A 21435-nucleotide genomic window follows, 5' to 3' on the forward strand; every position below is an offset into this window, starting at 1 on the left:
TGGCAGCATCAGTCATCTAATAGAAAGTGGCACAGCTTCGACCCAGTTTCGGACAGATGGAACTCCATTCCGTTCAACAAACACTTGTCTTGCAACCACACACCAAAATGAAAACGATCCTCAGTTCTAAACTCTACGCATCTGGCAATGGGGTTTGTAACATTATCAGTAATGAATTATGTGTCGTCAAACTTGCCCGGCGTCTCATGTTTCCATAGCGAGCATGCATCATAAGCGTGTTCTTGGCTTATTTTTCGTACGTCAATATATTTTCTTGGCACACGCTGTAAGTTGTAAGGGTAAGTATCCATGATCCTGCTGACCAACATGTTATTAAAGTAAAGATCCACTTCATATTTGCATTATTATGTATGGAATTATTGAGGGGAGTTATTTTATCCTTGCCTGCTGTATTGGTGACCGTATCTGGAACTTTGACTTTAAGTACAAGTGACTGCTATTTCTATAGATGTAATCTTTAGTATCTCCTTTGGTTTCAAGCTTGATTGTGACTGAGGCAGTCAAATACGAGATGGGACGAAATCTTGCATCATCATCACGTTGGGTGACATAGCAAAGATATTAAGGTCTAACTTGGAGCATGCGCACCACTCATTTTCTTTTCTTAATCAAAGACGTCTAATTCTTTGGATGTTCTTCCTTGTTAGTCTTTCGTGCAATGTATTGATGAGGTCTGAAGGGACGTTGTCGTTTCTTTTGGCAATTTCCGTGATGTGGCATTAGCGAGGAAGGAGGTCCTTGGTCAGCCAGCAGCGATCTGCGGATTTTCAGTGACCTCTGTGGGAGCTAAAATATAAATTACAACACATTCTGATTGCCCTCAAGAGAGTGTCGTCTTTGCGGCTGGTAGGGTGTTAAGCGTTTTCTTTGTCGATGATTATATGTGGGCAACACATTTTTTTCCCTACATCACTTTGCACGAGGGCCATTGAACGAAATGCAGATTTTAGCATATCTCCTAAAAGAAGGGTTTTCAACCTACTATGCATAGTGTGCCACTTTTTTCCGGATAAATTACAAAATGAACGAGCGAGTGCCACCAGAAAAAGAGTAATACTGTTAAAATCGAGATTTCTGGCTACCCTTGCGGCACGCGTGCCGTAGGTTGCTGACCCCTGTCCTAAAGTATGGTCTCGGCGTCGAGACGTCCTAGGTACACGTTATACATCACTTTAAAGACATTAGAGAATCGTTTTTGAAAATGTAATTTCACCATGATTTTTATTTCCGAGAATAAAAATATGTTGTCCCAGATATCCTTTTATATCAAAGTAGCCATTGTCGAAAGATGACTTTCTGACATGCTGATATTAAGGATGTATCATTTCACTTTGAAATTGGCAAGTGTTTCTACCCTCATCGCAAGAAAACGTAACAGAATTCACTTTATAAGGAATGACTCTCAGCAACGGCACGAATGCGTTTCCCACTACGTTTTACTTTACCACATCATAGTTTACACTGATCAAATTCGGTCCTTCCCTCAGTTACATAGAGTAAAAAAAAAATTGTTGTTTAAAATTGATCGTTTTTGTTAATGTTTTTGGAATTGAGGCCTGAATTAAAACCTGGGAGGAAAAGTTATGGAAAATGTGTTGACATGCAAAGCAATTCATATGCAGACGAAGAGCTATTTTATAGTACTGGATCAGGACACTTCGTTTCCTTTTATCCAAGGCATTTCCAAACAGCGTCGGACCTGTTAAAATAAATGTTGAGAGTTAAAATAAATGCCTTCATGAGTTTTCTTAATATAGATGTTCAGTTGAGAATTGGATGGTGCTGGTCTTTTCAATTATAAAATGCCATGATCGTTTGCATCCAAATTTTGTTGCACTTGTTCGATCAGGATTTAGACGGTAAACTTCGCTTTATTTCAAATGACATTCTGGTCTTGTACGGAATGAATGATTTCTACCAAATCGATTTCCAATGCGCTTCGTGATCCAATTGGATGACCTGAGGTACTTTGACTGTGAAACACCACACAATATTGCTGGGAAACACATTCATGGAACTGACACTGGGTAACGTTCAGCAAAATTGGTTATTCATAATTCGAGGATCCTGCTTTCCGATGTGTCACTCGAAGTCAAATGAGTTTCCTAAAGAGGGATATTGCTTCCATTTTAAGGTTAACTGACGTTGGTGAGAAAGCTCCAGTTGTCATAGGAATATTTTAGATTTCAGATAAAGACTGGGTTGACGGTAACCGATGCAATTGCTGAGTTAAATGGCCCAAAAATATTTTTATAATTGTTGCAAATTCAAAATGGTGATGGCCGCACTGATGACACAATACACAACACAGATTTGGCTGAGGAAAATTATTTGAGATTTAGGCAGACGTTCTCCACACCAGACCAACATGTGATGCTTCTAAAAATCTTTAACAGAAGAACTGGATGGAATGCTCACTGATGCTGTGTGGAACGGCATGATGGTCATTTCTTTTTATATTCGATGACAAGCGAATCGTCTATCAAAGAATAAAAACTTGGATGAAATCCTTTGCAACTCACTTTCCTTTCTTAAAAGCGGTGTTTGCTTATCTTTAAAGGTTCTTCCATCGATATAGTTTTCGATGTCGTCTTCTTTTTAGGTCATTCGTTTTATCTTGGGCAAGTAGATACTTCTTTTGAACACTTTGCCGTTCATGATTTATAATTTATAAACAGGAGTATGATGTCCACGCAATCATCCAACGACAGGAAACCCTTTGGTAGTCTAGTCTTGTAAAGAACCTTTGTTGAAATTGCGTTTGATATTTCCGATATGTACCAAGTATCTAATATTTAACAGTCCATGTTTTTAGAGGCAGCAGGGGATGTTCCAAACAATCCCTTAAAGAGTACTACTTCTTTGTGGGGGTCACTTCTTCTTAGCGGGTGAAACCGATGCACTGATGTTAAAACTCATTTTAAGCTTTGACTAGCGGTGGTAAGACGTCGATGTACTTGAGGGTGTGTTGATGTGCACATATTTTTTCCTTTCTTTCTACATCATCGCCATTGCTAGCAGTTTGGTTATTTTTATCTGTAAAGTTTTTGATAACCCTCAACAGCTAAGATATTCGTCTGACTCAGGACACTGCTAGATAAACTTAGTTAGGCCTTTCGATGCGATCATCAGCAATCTAAATATTAGTATCCAAAATAGTTAACCCTTGTGAGGAATGAATCTTTATAACATATTCATGAGTGCATGGAGATTTGTAAATCGTTAACGCGCTCTCAACAACACTGACAGGAACTAAAACAGTATCATTTGCACAAGATTGTATTTACTACCGCAACATGGAATTTCAACGTCAATATTTTGTCGCCGAGCATCTGCTGTGCGATAACAATAGTACATGTAGATTTGTAATTGTTGTTGAAGTGTATTACGCACCATCTACTTGCAACTCTTAAATCATCTAGACTCCACATATCCCTAAAGTTATTCATATGAATTTCTGAAATTATCTCACACATTATTTCACACTGAATTTTATCTATTTGTAGTCGGATTACTTTCTCAAGCCCTCTTAGTTCTGGATCAAGCGCTCTATGATCATTAGTTATATAATCATAGTAATCCACGATTTTTTTTTCAGCTATTCATGCGGAGGCAATCTAACAAACGGAGGTGGTTGACTATGATCTCCTGGTTTATAATATTTACTTAAAATGACAATATTTCCTATATGATTAAATATATATATATATATATATATATATTTGTGTCATCACTTTATCAATGATGTATTTTGGATAATGTCATTGCTTTGAAGTTAATACATGTGTCCATAAAATAATTTATATTATATGAATACACTATTGGGGTAAATAGCTCTACCACACTTTATATATATAATTGAGTTATCTCCTTTAAACCACATGACATTTCAACAAATAGAAACTCAGATCTTCAGTGACTGTTTACGTACATAACGAAAATATCAGTAAAGCATTATATTAGCTCTCAATCTTGATGCAAATATAAGTGGACGTGATGCAATCATTTCTCACAGACAACGTTTGAAGTGTTTTAAATCTGATAAGGTATTTTTGTTTGATTTAGGTATATTTCTACCTAACTACAGCCAATCATTGCTAATGTCATATGTAAATGATGTACAAATTGTATGCATCTTTATTGACTAAATTATTCACTCTTTTATTTTAGATGGGAATGCACGCTGATTCACCTGAAATGTTGGTGCTTCTAAGGAATTTATAGCATAGGTGAATTCAGACTGTCCTTGGACCCAAGGGACACTGACTCCAAATATTTGTCTCAAGCAAGGTCATCTAACTTTAATTTCTCATTTTTTTCATTTTCGCTTTTGTGTCCTTTAGTTCATGTAACATAAGATTCATATTCCTTTTAGATACACACTTTCCTCCTTTTTAACTCAATTCACTTGCTATACTTAGTGTTTATCTTTAGCATGTTTCTGTATTTTATTCACCGAATTTCACTCCAGATCCAACATAACTACTAAGAGGCTGTGGTCTACAATACTGGGTGACAGATTGACTTATTGCATCAATTGTTTTCACTATACAAAGGAGGGAAACTTTATATTTGTGTTACAAAGTAAATGATTAGGTTGACCTTCATACAAGGACTGGGCATTAGTGAGATCATGCATCTGCAGACAGAGTAAAGTGTTCAAAGCTTATAGCCTATATTAAGATTGGGTCCTGTCCACCTGTCTCTGATGTTGAGTTCTGCAGCTACCAAACGAATATTAAGTTCTTTATTTTAGGTGAATTGTACAATTTTAAGTAGGTGAGTTACGTAATAATTGGTACATTCACAACTGACCTGGTTATTACATAGTACGAATGGCCGAGTGGTCTAAAGCGCTCTCCGTTACGGATCACTACCATCTCACCTCTGTCTGCGTGCGTTCGAGTCTCGGATTCAGCCAACGTGGGTATGTGAGAAAGCTTGCCAGTAGCTTCTCGTGGGTCGGTGGTTCTTTCCGGGGTTTTCCCGGGTTCTTCCTCCACCATTAATACTGGCCGCCATGTATAGCCTATCTTGTGCTGAAAAATGGCGTTAAACCCTACAACAATAACAACAACATAATACGATAAAACGTGATATTTCCCATACCACCCATATGAAGTTCAATAAGTGCTGATGTGAATAAAACACAAGTCATAGTTAAAACAATTCGTTATATTCCCAAATGTAGTTTGGTAGTAAGGCACACATATGAACACAGCTGCTAAAATAGTTCAATAACCATTATATGCACATTAATATATTCTACCTCATAAAACATTTTTTTGTGAACCAAGACTAAGTAGACGTGTTACTTATACATTCCAGCAGATTATTGCAAAAATTAATGCTGGCTATTGATATAAAAAAATATAAATTTACAACCCAAGGTGGGTAGAGCTTAATGTTTAAGGAACATTGTATTCAGAAATAAGCACCATAACTACCAGTGATTGGTGCATTATGTAATGATTGTAATTTCTGTTAGGCTTACAAAAATGTTGCGTCTCTTTGCAACATGTGCAATTATGTTAATTCATATCTAGATCATATATTGTATTTTTTTTATTTTTTCCACATCATTGAAAATGCATCTGTTGTAACTGGATAACTCGTACACCTGTTTAGTTCCAACATAGTTATCTCTCTTAAATGCAATCGAGTAACTGGTTCTGTCCTTGTCAAACATTTTTCTTTATAACAGTGAGTGACACGCAAACTGAGATAAGATATACAGTATATTTATTTCACAAAACATTGTCATTGAGGCCTATGAAAAAACTATTAGTACCGTTATAACTTAGATTTGCATCATTAAAAAACATACTTGCTCGGTTTAGTCATTTTCACTTCCTGCTCTTCAGAGGCAAATTCTGTTTTTGCGTGTCATATATTTGTTAATTCATTCATTACACTTTCAGAAGTTGACATCTACTCTGGAAAAATTCGTTTATCTATTTGAATAGCTTGTTGAGAGAGTCTACTTTTGAATAAAACTGGCTGATAGTTGCAGAGCAAGGGAGCAATCATAATTATTAGCTGTTTACTTAGATCACTTAGAATTTTCACGTGTACAGTATCCAAATAAATTTCAGCCACAGAACATTAAGGAAGAATAGACGTATGCTAACATTTTCTATGTTGTGCATGTGGAAAATATAATAAACTTCATCTTACACAAGCCACTCTCGGACGTTCATAACAAATGTAGTGCGCCCCCATTATGAACTATATAAGACACCGCCTAATACCGCTCCGATCTATATACCCACTCAACGAGAGAGGTAAGGAATTTTTAGAGTCAGATGGTTTTACTGATTACTGATTATTATTTGGTGTCAGTTTAATACTTGCACGAAGAGTGTCTGATTAAGTTGTCCGAAATACATTTTTGAGCCATTTGATTCTATGAACTACTGGCAAGTGTTTATATCACTTAAGAGGGAGAAACTAATGATATGTTGTTATATTCCTACCCGTGTTACTAGAAATGAGGCCAACCTAATTATATTACCAATGGAGAACCGGATGTAAACCCGTGACATAGGCATCGCTTTCTAAAGCAGCCGTGCCATTTTGTTCATGTCAGCGCGAAACTACCCAAACCAAGGTTAAAAGTTCACATCTGGGAAACTTGCATTGATTTCTGTTTACACTAGTGTACCTTTCCTTTACCGTTCTACTATTATGTTGAGAAATTACATGTTTTTTTTTCTTTCTTTGTAGCTTAAATACCAATTTACTCAACTATGCGGTACTGTACAACAATATTGTACATTTTAGACATGATGATGCATACTATCACGGTGACCAAACTCTTACAAATAAGAGCTGTGGTGAACTTGCATGTGAGTAATAATTACGTAAACATGTTGCCAGAATCTGAAACATTCAATATTGCTTGACTAGGCAATTTTTATTCCATCCAGATATCCCAGAATATAGATCTCATGCATAGGTTTAACAAGATTTATGTATTTTAATCCATATTAAAAAGGAAAGAAAGATGTCTATTTCTTTAAAGGGCTTATTTGTTTACTTTTTTAATGTCAATGTATCTTGTTTAATTCTTTCTCTAATATGATAGCATTAATAATTGAACCAAGAATGGAAAAATGTTCTGGATTCCAGAACCTCCCAACTTCATTCAAGATTTGATCGTTTGATAGAAGAAAGTCACTTGCCCCAAGTCTGTTTATTTAGTTAACGCCAAGTTTAAGATTGATCTCTTTTAGCGCATAGCAATTCCATTTCAGAAAATGGTTTTTCATACTGGGCGATGGTGTAGGCTTTGGTAAAAAGAGTTTTACTTTACTTTTATCTGGTAGTTTTCATTTTGTTTTAAAATGACCTATTAGAGAGGAGTGTTAACAACTTTAACTTGATTGATTTTCTACACCGGTTTACAAGGTCCAAACATGCAGTAAGACTTGCTTCATGAAATCGTGAATGCGTTAGGTCCAAATGCCCTGACTGAATATCCAACCTATGTCAGTATGGTATATTGTTGCAAGAAATGCAAAACATCTTTCCTTCAGAGTCTGTGAATTCAAACCACGGATAACTTAATGTGGTTTAACATATGTTTCGTCATATTTGATATTTTTGGTATTCACATGGTCTGGATTTGTTTACACATTCTCGGTGAAAGCAATGCGTTTTATCCTTACACTTCATATGAATTTCTATGATTTTTGCAAAAATAAATAAGTAAACTCGTTTTACCTAAATAGAAACGATGATCTCACTTGACAACTACTTCTGAAGTGATCAAAATACAAACGCAGACTGCTTTTTTAACTAGTGTAAATATTTGCTTGAAATGTAATACTCACATTGAGTTTGATCATCTGCATAATCAATTTAAAAGAATTAAAAACGAGAGACTAGTTTGGTCCATTCATAAAAGAAATTGTATTGTTTGTTCATAAAGATACATTCATTAATTTCAATACATTGCCACGGACTGAAATCAGTTAAATTCTTACAAGTATATGTTAGGATCAAATGCAATGGAAACCTCTCCCTCAGTATGTCGCCTGCAAAGGGATCCCCAAACAAAGACCGCACTATAAGCGAGGGCTTTAGTTATCTATGGACCTCATTAATAACATGAGATGATACGAGCATCGCTTGACATCAAGTAAACCGAGCGAACAGGTCTGTTTAATGGCTGAATACTCATTTTAAAGTCGCATTGGGAATAATTTACAAGGTCTTTTAAAACACTGCTAAGTAATAGCACCATGTTTATTCCGTTTTGAGTGTTGTCATTGTTTGACAATTTGCTCCCTTATCTAGCTATACGTTTAAGCAGTAAGAGTACCCTGGTACATGCTGTTATCAAAGTTCAATTGCTGTATTATCTTAGGAATTCAATGAATAAATGTATAGTCAAGTATCCAATATGCACAGAGGGCAATAATGGTCAGATAAAATTAGATCCATAGAATAAAGCATTAATATTAGTGCTTGGCAAACATGTTATTAAAATGGGAACAAAACCTGTACCAGGTTAGCGATTTGAAATATTTTATTTGTCTTACTTTGACAACACTTAGTCGTGGATGTTGGGCTTTGATATTGTATCAGCCATCAATTGCTATGTTAGACAAGCATACACACACACAGAGATACACACACACAAATAGACAAGCACACACACACACACATATAAATATATAATATATATATATATATATATATATATATATATATATATATATATATATATATATATATATATATTGTTCAGTTACTGTCAGGCAAATGACTGAGGGTTTCTAGTTTAAACATTATTGATATTCATCCATTTGTAACACTATCTTATATAGTAAAAACAGTCACATCATAAAGTTTTTGAATTTTCTTCAGTTCATGCTTTAAACATTTTTTTTCTTTATCTTGATTTTGTGATTGTGCCACATGTGCAGTATTATTTGTTTGAAAGCCTTAATCCATTAATTCTGAAAAATGAAGCCCTACATTTTGTATTAGTGCTTGGCCGAGATAATGGGTACATCTACTACTGACTAAGTGAAGAGTGACAACATTATGATAACAGTTTATCTTAGAGCAGCCAGATATAATAGCAGTAATAATTAAAATGCCACCATAATTTACAATCAGCTATCATAATAGTTGCATGCGTTCATGAGAGCAAAATAAACTTTAAACAATTTTACTATTTTTATACCGTATTTTGTAAGTCATCATTTTCACTTTCCTTGATGCAGTTCTATGTAATTTAGCAAAGCTAAGAGCAAAAAATTACATTATTATGAACTTATTAGAGACAAAATAACATATAGTCGAAGGCCAGAAAACATGCCTTTAAAAGTTTGCAATATTAAGTCGTCGTATCCACCAAACCATGTATTATGTGTTCTCCTGTAGAGTTTCATCAAAAACACCGGGAAGAAAAAAATCCCACATATAATAAAACATGCTTAAACATTTTATTACACATATACAAACCTTAATATTTTAAAACTATGAGCCAAAATTTCAAAAATGTACTGACTTTTGTGTTCTGCAATGTTTTAAACGGAATATATTGGTTCACATGGGGACCTTTCTTGTGGCGCTCATATAGTTATCTAAACATCACCATTGGGGCACATAACAATACCTTACATCATCAAAACATGTACAGATATGGCCATTTTACCACATGCACTTGCACATTGTTCGTGTCCTCAGGGTTCCTAAGTTGTTATATGCGGAACCAAGTGTGACTACAATCAGAGAAGCACCAATTGTGTTCAGGTTGCAAACGTTTCGTCTGAATCAAAGGTAACATAGATAAACGAAACCATTCGTTGTATTAATTTTAATGTTAATGATGACGTTTCTGAAGAACGGGTGTTCTTTCACTGTAGATTCATGTTAGGCTTGGTTGAATTCGTACAGTGTTATGGCCGTCACTTTTCTTGACCATCGTACCATATTGATGTTTTTACATTATAAGAGCTGTATTTAACGTTTTAACTTAGGATTTAGTAAAGGCTTCTGTATTTTTACTTAATGCAGCAAAACTGTCCCACGTGCAGCGTTTACTATGCTGGTTTGACTTTGTTTTCTGGAATATCGTTTTTAGTATCACTAGTAACTACGACAGGAACAGTTATTATCTCCATGTTATCTCATGTTATATGCAGAATTTTTTTAAATAAGTACATATTTTCTCTCCACCCATTTATTTATTTTGCTTCTGTTTACATTTTTTACGACTTTATGAATTTCCAATATCGCATGTAATGTTTTATATTAATTTATTTAAATTGTATAGATTATTTGCCATCTTATTTGGGATTTGTTGTCTAATTTATATACGCAACAAGTGTAGTTTTTAAACAAAATACGGTTAAATTAAATATAAGATTTGATTTTTCACATGTGTATACCACTGAATACTGACAAAGAGCATAGATTCGATTAAATAATAAAATGTATTCAGAATTTTTAAGTAGAGAAAGTAATTATTGTGCATGTTCCGCAGATAATGGTGTCCAATTATATATGATCGTTAAATGTCAAGTTACTCCTTCATGCCACGTTTCACAGAAAGCTTAGGTTAAAGATGCTGTAAAATGAAATATTCTGTATTATTATGCTTGTTGGTGCATATATCCATTTGTAATTTGTGCAAAAAACGAGCACCAACCTATATGCGCAACTTTTTCAATGTTTTGTTTGTCACATCATATTTAAGTCTAAATACGAATTGAGGTCAGTTTTATAAATATTCATTAGATATAAGCTCCAAAGCATGCACCGAGTGCATACAAATATTGTTTACCCATATTCAATTTTAGGCATATATGTAACACTTTTGGGACCAATGATGGCGGCCAAACACATTATAATGCACTGTTGGCTCAATGTTCATCACAAGTTGTTATTCATTATCACTTTCCGCATGTAAGCATGTCTACATTGAACTACAAGCATGTTGTAACGACGTCCCCAAGTCATTTATGATTGCGCTTACTTGTTAAGATGTCCTCATACTGCATAATACGTGTGGGTTGTCCCCAGTGGTAGAAGGGGAAGCTAGTCCTCTTAACGTTTTGTTTTTGCCTCTTCATAGCTCACCTGGCTAAAACCGTGTTTCTGAAAGCACTTGCCCCACTCATACTATCCTGAATCGGGCAATGTTACATTTCGGAAATTGTACCGTACTCTTGTTTCAACTTGCAGATAATACATTTTCACTGAGAGGTTTTTGCTGACGTTTGATTTGTCGTGCATAATACTTCCAAAAATAGTACAGGGGTGGGAGGACCAGAACTTACTATATTTGTACCCACGAAGCACCAAATATCATCTCATCCACCTGATGAAACAAATATGTCTTTAAACATCACCAAACATAGACTTTATTAGCAGGAATTCAACGCAGCATGAATGCATATTACGATTAAAGGCGACCCCAAAAAGAGCTCATTTTTAGGGTCTATGATGTTATATATTGTGTTTATGAATGCACTCATGACAAGAAAGTAATTTAGGCAACCATAATAATAGTTTTCTTAGACCCGGCAAACCCTGTTCTACAAATGTCTGCATTTTTGTTGGGGTATGGCATCAGAATGCATTTCCCAATGTTGTATAGTGTATGGATAGGATAGCCACTTACTTGTGGGCCCTTAGATAACCTTACATACCTTACAGCAAGTCATACATATTTCGGCTGGATAAACTTTATTGTTTCAGAAAGTGTTGGTTTTGTATCATGTATTTAAATGTCCAAATATTTAATATCATGTCAGGGTCAGAGGATACGTTGACTTGGTCAACTGCTCTAGTTATTTTTTATCATGCTGCTATTTGATGCTGTTTTCAGTTAGATATCAATGTATCATGTGCCAAAAAGCACTACCATACTTTAAAAAAAGAATACTTGTATTGTCATCTAACTCTCCAACACCATCATTTCTGGAACAGCCTAAACTAATATGGTTCAGATCTGACATCCAATATGACTGCCACAGCAGCCATCCTGAAATTAATATCTCTGCTTCTCCAATAGGTTGAATAAAATTGGGTTTTTAACCAATACACTTTGTTGTCATACGTGATTGGTCCTAAACGATAAAGAAACTAGTTGTACATCAAATATGTCTGCCGTGATGACCATCATAAAGATCACGTTTTCCCAAATTACCATTGAATTTATCATCGTTGAGACATTGCATTTCCATTAATCGATATATAATATCAACTTTGTCCTAAATGAAACTGTTGCCTAACTGACATCAAATTTTGTTATAGTCGATTTTATTTATGTTCAGTCTATATTGTCTACTTTTTGTCCATGAATGTAAGTTTTAAATATGATGTTTACACATGTAACTTTTATCACTGATTGTAGGTAGTAATATTGTACAAAAGATCATGATTAGTTGTAAACAAGACTTTTACTACGAGTTCAAAGCCTTGTTTACGAGCTAGTGGAATTTTCCATTGGAATGATCAAGCTTTTACGAACATTCTTTGCATCGTAGGTCGGGTATGAATGTGTATAAATAGAGAGTTGGTAACACATAAATCATTCCAGTTTTAGATCGGTCTCTGGGAATCTATAGTATACAGTTGTGTTGATAAAACCATAAATCGTTTGAAAGAAATTGTTTATTTAAATCATTCATTGGAATCACTAAAGTGTTCGTTGACTTTGAATTAATACATCTTCATCTTCCAACCAAGTGCTGGGCCTATATTCAGGCAAAGCCGCACTGTGGTGAACAATGTTGAATAATGAAGAAAAGCTCTTTTTACGAGTCAAATACAGAAAAAAAATAACATACTTTGTATAAGGCATGTGACCTACAGCGCCTATGTGGACCTTAAATATATCAATGGAAGGCGGTGTAATGGTTGTCACAGGCATGCAGTTCCGAAGCCGGATGCCTGTGGGGACGAAATAGTTCTTATATGCGGTCACGGACCAGTATAGTACAATGTGTATGTTGACATGGCCTCTGGTAAATGCTTTCACGGGGATCAAGTAACTGTTTTGGTATTTCTACCAGTTGGTTAATAATGCATTAAATCCTGATAACCTTGTTTTGTAGAATTTGGCTTTTCAGTTCTTCCCACTGACGGTTCTTTAGCAAAGTTGTTATGCCACTGACCGCTTCTGGACTCTTTCTAGTTAGACTGCATTGGTTATGGAATGTGAATCCCATGCTGTAGAAGCGTACGCGCTTCTAGCATCAGCAATCATTGATATTTTTGGGCAGTATGAGAGGTTTCATGGAGTAAATATGTCAGCTGATTGACTTTTGTAGTTACTGAGTCTATGCGGGAGTTGCAAGATGGCTTGCTGTCCAAGATGACACCAAGATAATTGGCTCTGCTGTTCTCGTTCAAGATATTCTTGTGGATATAATATGGGGATGTTAATGGCCATTCACTTGATGCTTATGCATATGTGTTTGTATTTGTTTGTTGAAATTAATTTGCCATTTTCTCTTCCACTCCTGCTACTTGTTGCGGTCTTCTTTTAGTAGCACTGCATCCTGTTGGGAATAAACCACTCTGTATTGTAGATACTCGTCGCAGAGAGTCTGACTGGAGGAAGCACTTGATGGCAGGTCCTTGATATATACTAGGAACATGAGAGACCCTAGTACTGGTATCATTAATATCATAGCACAGACTCTAATGTGAAATCATTAAGCGTTTTTGGGGTTGGTGAACTCTCCAGTGCACAAAACACTTTAAGGACAAGATGAATGCATACTGGACCATCCAACCTTGTCTGTACACGTATAGTCGAATGAACCAGCAGTAGAAAAAGTATGTCTTCAGAGTCTATCCATTGGCTAGAGATATATAATTTACCACTTCAATTGGAGGTACAGGTCCATGCTAGTCAAAATACAAACTTTGCGGAAGTCTTGCCAGGTATGCAACCCAGTGAGTGACAGGACCAGTAGACGATTCCAGATTGATGATGCCTATTTCGCGTGTGCATATATATAATCATCTCTGCAAGTTCATCTCGCATAGAAAACACAAGACAAAAATGTTTGATCCATTTTACCATCGCGAGTAAATCACGTTTGTTTAGCGGACGCGCGATATTCGTCGTCAGGGTTATGGAAGAGTTCTGCCTGAGGATACTCGACAACACATGCATGGTAATCAAAGACCTTTTCCTTTCTTATGTGTCCAGCGACTACTTTTTTCAAAGCTATTATTGATCCTGTTCCTATAGCTTCTAACGCTGCAGTTTTTGCAACCACTGAAGCCGCATCTTCCATTAATGCTGCAATCGCTGCAAGGAATGGAAATATTCCTCCGGTCGTTTACATTTGTGCCAACTCTAACTTGGATAATTTAGAGGTTACCAAAGCGACATTATGTTGAGTGAGCTAACATTGTCAACCACAAGGGAACATTTCCAGTTAATTCTGCTTCCGAAAGTTTTAGTGTGACACCACAGTTGTTTTTCATTTTTTGTAAATTTATTGTCAGTAAGGCCGAATTTCACGTCGTGGAAGGAAATTATTATTCTAATTGTTAGCAGGTTTTATTTGAGTTTTACATACATTATTTGATCACCCTCATCAGCGTAATTCAGCAACAACGTCTTGTCAGAAAGGAGTACAAGGAGTACAACACATCGGACTGCCTGAACAACTCGGGTAAAGCTTACGAAAGTCTTGTTGAGACATCTGTTTTCCCATGTCGATGTTTATTTGTTAACCCCGTCCATGTACAACATCACAGTGTGATATGCTCTGGCAGTATGGTTTGCATCTGTGTAGTAAAGTCGAATTTCTACCGAATGTTCCTTATGATTGTTTAACCGCAAAGAAAAAAATCAATCGCTTCTAAATTGACGAGCACGATCTTTCTTATTTGACCGGTCCCCATCTCGCGCTGAATGCTAAACGTCAGGACTACGTGTTTTGCTGTTATGTGTATGTATCTGCCAGGCAAATTGCCCCGTAATGCTAATAGGTAGGTGTGTGTCTGCGATATATGCGAAAACGACAGCGTTGATGCGGTTCCTAAGTGGATAACACGCGGGAGTATGTAATTAATGAAGGAGATAACATGTTCATCCAAAAAGTCAGTGCATCTATTACAACCTTACCGGCAAGAGTACCTGCCTTGCGCCAAATATCATCGTTGGAATTGTTTTTACGAACCAATATGACCGTACGTTTGGCTGCAATTATCACCTTGCAAACATTTCTGCAAAACATAACGATACTGCTGCAGGGAATTGTACACGCACGAAAACCACTATTAGTCTTCACTAAGATATACTCAACGCTGTGCAAATTTCAAAATTAAACTGAAGATTATGAAAAGATACACATTATACAGCCGCATCAGCATCGCCGGAACCATTTCAAGGGGTCTGGATATATTTGCTCTGCTGTTAGCGTGATAATTTGCATCCTTGAGAAAAATCATGGTTGGATCAGCGGTTCTCCTGCAATCATCACTATTTCGGGCGAGTCCTAGAATCATTGTAGCCAAGTCAACATCGTCCAGAATGGACTCGAATTCCTTTCCATCGATGATGTAACGTGCACTGTTGAACAATGTCATGATGCTATTCTTAACAAATCTTTTGTTCTCGTGTTATTGATCGCACTACTCGAACCTGGCGCTCCTGAGTCTGCAGAGAGCCTAATTGTTTTAATCGGTCTACAGTCGTACTTTTCTCACCATCCTCAACTCGCGTGTTAAATTAGAGCTTTGATGATTTTGGCACTCGCCCTTAAAATCTTCAACGAGTCCAGTTCAGTAATGGGTTATGCACGCGGGCTTTCTCACTTTAGCTGTGCCAGTGAGCTCACGACTTTCATTGTTATAAAATATCAAGGTCATGGCTAATGCACAGTTGTATCATCAATGTATCACAGCACAAATCAAAAAACGTGCCCGGCTTGATCCACCAACGAAAACAAAAATGAATCAACCAATTATTTTGGCATGGCAGTAACACAAGTGAAAGACCAAACGGAGTGTTCCTTTGTAAAATACGCCTGTCGCGTCAAGCGTGCTTTTGAAACTGCCATTAAAGGCTTCACAGGTTAGATTCACCTGTTGTACTGAGGCAGTTCTCAAAACGTCAGGAGCTGTATAATATCCAACGCGCGAGAATCTTTTATCCACTGAATGTGGGTAGATTAACCTAACACGGACCTTATGGAGGACCGTTCACTATTAACCGCATGCATTTTACATTCGATGGCAATAACAGAACTGAGTGTGGCCACGCGGACACGTACATACATTTTCGCGTCCTTGCCACTGACTACCAAACCTCTTTGTCTAATTTCTTCGTTGATTGCTTCTGTGTCGTAAGTGCGAGTAGGCACACGTGTCTGCTGAAAATACAAATGAATTCTAGGCTACATCGACGAACGGTTGAGATCTGATATGAATCAAACCTGTAATAAACCCGCACGAGGCTTAGGCGATCTCTGGTATGCGCGAGTCCCCAGTGGACATTCGTACAGAAAAAGTTACACTATATTCTGGATTGATCGATGAGATGGTGATAAGTGAGGTCAAACTCTGTTCTGTATTTACAATCACCTGCTGCATGTATGAATAGCTCTCACGCACGACAAAGATTATCAATCGTGTCAGAACACAACATCAGTATTGTCTGTGTCGTGGATATCTTCAACAGGTTCATGGATCATCGAACATTACGTGTCTCTGTACATAAGATAGTCGTTGTGTAATCGCTGAGAAATAGATATTGCTTCGTTGATTATTTCAAGGGCGTTGTGGAGAAGAGAAACTGATCTCACAAGTATTGCCACTCGATCCGCAAGGTCGTTGACATCGTTCAAAACACGGCATACAAGCACCCCAGAGACATAGCTTGTATGTTTTAGCATTGCCTGGTATTCGTCAAATTGTTTTGTCAACTTTTGTGTGTCTTGTACCAGGTGCATAGTGGTATGCATTGTTTGCTTATTAACCAAAGTCCTCTGAAACCGCCATGTGCTGAAAAATGGAGTTAAACCCTACAACAAAAATCGTCTGAAACCTATGCTCATAACAGATGCATAGTATTACGTACTTTCATTGGACATCACGCGGCTAGGAGACAGAGTATTCTTAAGTTGGTGTCGAAACATTTAAGAGACGAAATATTTACTTATAATAAATTCACTAACAAATTAGCAAAATGATGTTATACTATTTCCCAGTGGAACCTCTTTCCCATGATCTTGAAAACTGTTTCAATGATGTCCGGAAAGAATAACGATTACTGGTTATATCACGCGATATTTGACAATTAGAAAATGGAAACTATACGTTTGCTATACATATTAGCACACGTTCTTAAGTAATCAGCTTGCTTTCATAAATGAAGCTACCTTTATGACGGGAATATGACTTTTGCCGTGTTATTATTAATGTATTTTCCGAATCTTTTATATGCTTCTTTCCTATTCAGGACAAGACGAAGTATCGAAAGCAGTCTTAGAACAGCTTCCAGCAAGGAAAATATATTTTATAGGCAAGATAGAGAAACTTTCATAATTCATTGAAGCGGTTGATGATTCTACCGCCGACTTCAACCTTGTTGCCAGGAATTTAGATTCCATAAATCGAAGCTATAATTTTTATTCCAAACTCATTCGTGCATTTTCAAAAACTGAGAAGGAAACAATATTTTTTTGTTCGTGGTTTTCACAGTACCATTCGTTGTGCCTATGTCTGAAGCAAATGTAACGTGTACTGTGACTGATATTTCTTATATATGCAAATATATTTCCAGCAATGCCGACTTTCCACTTTCATTACCGGCAAATATACGGAAGGGTGCGATAATTGGAACAGAGAAACTTACATCTTTCCCTGATGGATTTTTTCCGGAGTCAAACATGGAAAAATGTATCTGAACTTTCCTTTGAATTCAGACAGGTTAATTGGACTGGCGTGGTATTTCTTGACGGATTAGAAAAGTTAAAAGTTTTGTCCATATCCTTATGCACGGACCTCATGCATATTCACCCCGATGCATTTCATTCTACACCTGACCATGAAGCACTACATTTGGACAATAATAGTGGGCTTAAAATGAGTGTAGTAGAAGCAGCATTGTATGGCAAACTGAGCAAACTTAAATATCTATCTTTACTTGGAATCGAAGCTGTTCATCGTAGGGTTGTTCTGGGGAAATATTTTTCAAGGGCTCTCCGAACAAAACATATTACATATCTTGATATAAGTAGAGTCATGACAATCTTTGTACATGATGCAGCCTTTGTCCACGAAATATTACCTAGGGTAAAATATTTAAATATTTCATCTAATGCACTAATTTCAACAAACGACATAAGCGTTAAGATCCCTTGGTTATGTAAAAATCTTGAATTTTTAGATGTGACTTTCTTGCAAAGGTTAACAGTAAGGATCACACTGTTAGTCTGGATAGAGCTCCAAATATAATATATATGTTTGCTGAATCCGTGACGGTTCCAGATACTCCACTAAGATTAAATGCAAAATACATGTTTGAATCTAATATCATAAAATGTCTAAAAATGTCGGATTTAAGCAAAAATAATATCATAATGTTAAATGTTACATTTTCTGGATCATATGATTTCCATGAATTAGTGGCATTGAATCTAGCGAACAATAATATGCAATATATATCGCCATCTTTTATAAGTAGTTTTCCTTCTCTGAAGATTCTAGATTTGTCCACGAACCAACTGCACAAAATGCAGACTATGAATGAATTTTCTTGCATGTTATCGAAAAACAAAGATCTTGAGATAATTTCACTTCGTAATAATAGTCTCACTCATGTACCATTGAACTTATTCTCTTCAAATTACAAAATATGTCTAATTGATGTGAATCAAAACGAACTTACATTCTTTAATATCGATCTGCACAACTCATGGGATTTAAAGTTGATTGTTTTGAGGAATAATCGGCTAAAATGTTTGCCCATAGTTTTCATAGGACAACTGAAAGAAATAGTTCTACATCGGGACACGGAAGACAAACATAAGACCTCCGTGACAACTATTTTGCTCAGACTATCCAGGATAGAAGTCTTATAGCAGAGAAATACAAATATGGATACAACACCAGCGATAACATCAAACCCAAAGAAAAACTCGACATTATTCCACACAATTTCGCGTTGAATGTGTTAAAGAATCCTCTCATGTGCGATTGTGAGACACTTTATTTTTTTTTAATTGATTTTGTTTGCTGATGTCAACATTGTTAATAGGACAACATTGGCTTGTAAATATTTCAACAATGAAGAATTATTGAATATCGCAGTTATTGCTATGGTGAGACAAAACTGCCGCATTGCACATATTATTGGCGTTGGAATTGCATCATCAGTTGCAATTATTGTTAAGTATATTGACAATCGCCATTGTGATTTATCTTCGGCGCAGAAAGGTTTGCCAAAATCAGGACCTTGAAAATCTAGAGAGAGAAATTCTGCATGATAACACAAATTTCACCTATGTAGCATTTGTGTCTTATTGCTGCCAAACTCTCATATCGTGGAAGAAAACATCGTGCCTTCCTTAAATAAATATTTCAAGGACACGTTCAAGACAGATAAAAATCTTGTGTGCACTGGAGCTGATAGTTTTGTTCCTGGCATGCTTATCATAGAAGAAATGCATCGATGTATTAAGGAAAGTCTAGTTATAATCCCTATAATAACACCAGCATTTATTGCGTCTCGATGGAGCCTGAAAGAATCTGTTGATGCCATTGAGAGAAACAAAATGTTGTGGTTCTAATGCGGCAGCATACAGACACATTTAGAACACTTGGGACCATCAAACATCTGATAGCGCAGTACACCAGGGCAACCTGGTCGGATGATGAAGATTACTTTGTTATTCGCCCTTCGTGGAATATAATTTGTGAGGGAATAATCCAAATAGCTTGTGAAACTTTTCGAAATCATAAAACACGAAACTTTAACTCTTCAATTAAATCACTACCATTGATCGAAGAAAGACAAAACTGGAACTGCTGCACTTAATCACATTCCTTGGTCAACGAAAGAACCTGATGCAATTACTACAATCTCCCTGCCCCAAGTTCACTTTGTTTATGAGAAAATGAGAAAAGAATAGATAGATAGATAGATAGACAGACAGACAGACAGATAGATAGATAGATAGATAGATAGATAGATAGATAGATAGATAGATAGATAGATAGAGAGACATGTGTTTGTCTATGTGTGTGTGTGTGTGTGTGTGTATGTACTATTTATATATATCCTTAAGCAAAGGAACAGAAAGAAGAAAAATCAAAACAGTATTTAAAATCAAGCAAATAAATGTTTGTCACTTAGTCACAACTTGAATATTGAAAATTTTTGAGGAACTTACAGCATTGTGAATTAAATCCCAAACAGTGCCGAAAGTTCTGCAACTAGGCTAATAATATTCAGTGTTCAGAATGAATGTTAATATTGAATCTGCTGATGTACTAATATTCTAGATTAGGTTGTTGCACGGACATTTTCGATAGCACAATCAACATTCCACTCAAAGTATATCATGAAACGGCTAAAAATCATTCAGCGGAAAGATCGTATTATAATAATGACTACTTGTATTTATTAAAACCTTATATAACAAGAAACACTAGACGACCACGTTGTAGGTCCAACGTTTGTCTGTAGAACATTCTAAGTTTGAAAATTAGGTCAGGCCTTGAACTCAAATTAAAGTATACATCTTTGAAAATATAAGAAGCTAGACGGGCCATAGCTACTATATCCGCAATGACGGAGAAAGGCCAAACTAGTGTCAATCGCGGACACCAGTCAAGCAGACAACATAAATTAAATATAAACAATAGTGTGTGCTCTTTCAATTCTTATCTATTTATTCGTTGCAAACAGTCAGTCCGTTACACTTTCTTAATGCGTGTATACATATAACAATTGTGTACAAAGATAAAATGGGTAAGCGATGATAAATTTAGTTGCTTTTTTTAATTTGTTCATCAGTCTTCTTTTTGAAACCAAATAGCATTATATGATGCTTAGTTTTGCCTGAGACTAAATATATAATTTATTCATTGTCAACTTTATTTTACGTTATTTTGCAATTTTAAAGAACATTTTAAGGACATATAGCGGCATGTAAACCGCCTTAAAGATCATTCCACAGACGTATAACAGTGTGTATATCTGTTTTCCGCCTTAAATAACAATTTACAAATGTATGACATAAATATATCACAGACATATAGCATATTTTGCAAAACTGTATGCTGTCACGGTCATTAAACAGCGTGTTACCCTATTTCGGACGTCACAGATATATAGCAGTGTAAACCTGTTCGGAAGCCAGATATATATGTGTGTAAACCTGTTTGGATGTCACAAAATATTATTTTGTAGTGTTGTAT

Source organism: Sinohyriopsis cumingii, chromosome 12 (genome assembly GCF_028554795.1).
Source record: "Sinohyriopsis cumingii isolate HCF-2022 chromosome 12, ASM2855479v2, whole genome shotgun sequence".
In the NCBI taxonomy this organism is placed as follows: Eukaryota; Metazoa; Mollusca; class Bivalvia; order Unionida; family Unionidae; genus Sinohyriopsis; species Sinohyriopsis cumingii.